We start from the raw sequence: 994 nt of genomic DNA on the forward strand, positions 1-994 counted from the left end.
ATATATATATATATATATATATATATATATGTATGTATGTATGTATGTATACATAATATGTGTATAAAATATATACGTCTGTTTAAGTGTGTTCATGTTATGTTTGTGTATGATATGTATGTATGCATACTGTGTATATATGACAGAAAAGAGACGTGATCGTTCCAATTATGATGCGTATTTTCATGGATTTGGCTGAGGAAGCTGGCACCCTGGTATCAGGTACTCAAACAGTTATATTATGCTCCGCAAACAATGGTCATGTACGTTCACGCATGTATGTACGCATTATGTTTGCGTAAATTTTTTGCGCGATGACAAGTACATGCTTGGACACAATGTGTGAATGCATATATGTGTATGTTCACATGGTATTTTTCTGCATGTGTCTTTACAAAATTCATCGCCATAAATCTCTTGTAATTCCTGCACACGTTTCCTTTTGCAAACACATGTGCAATTCCATACAGAGCACAATTTTTTAGTACAATCTTGATTCCTACACTAAATACCCACATTCACAATAAAAGGTAGTTCAGAAACTCTACTACCCGCTATTTTATTTCAATTCCCAATGACTCTTATTCAAATAAAAATCATTCACTTCAAAAATTTCAATTTGCCTCTCCATTAATTCTACCTCCTGTTTTAAGTCATGACAATTATTGTTTCATTGCATCCGATCACCGGAACAACTACCCGTAAAATTCAGGGGCAAGTGGCTGAGCACTCCACATACTCTTTATGTTGTTCCCAGAGAGATTCAACTCAAGGTGCGAGAAGGCTGCAACTTTGGAACACAAGGTCTACTACCTTTTGCCAGCTGAGGGGACTGGATCAGCGTGAAAAAAAAGTATCTTGCTCAAAGACTCAACGCACCACTGGGAGTACATGCATACATACATGTGTACAAAAATATATGTATGCATATGCATGTGTGTGTAAGAATCTGTATATATGTATGTGTAGGTTCAAGCATATAAGCATATATATA

The sequence above is a fragment of the Octopus bimaculoides genome, chromosome 10, assembly GCF_001194135.2.
Source record: "Octopus bimaculoides isolate UCB-OBI-ISO-001 chromosome 10, ASM119413v2, whole genome shotgun sequence".
NCBI lineage: Eukaryota > Metazoa > Mollusca > Cephalopoda > Octopoda > Octopodidae > Octopus > Octopus bimaculoides.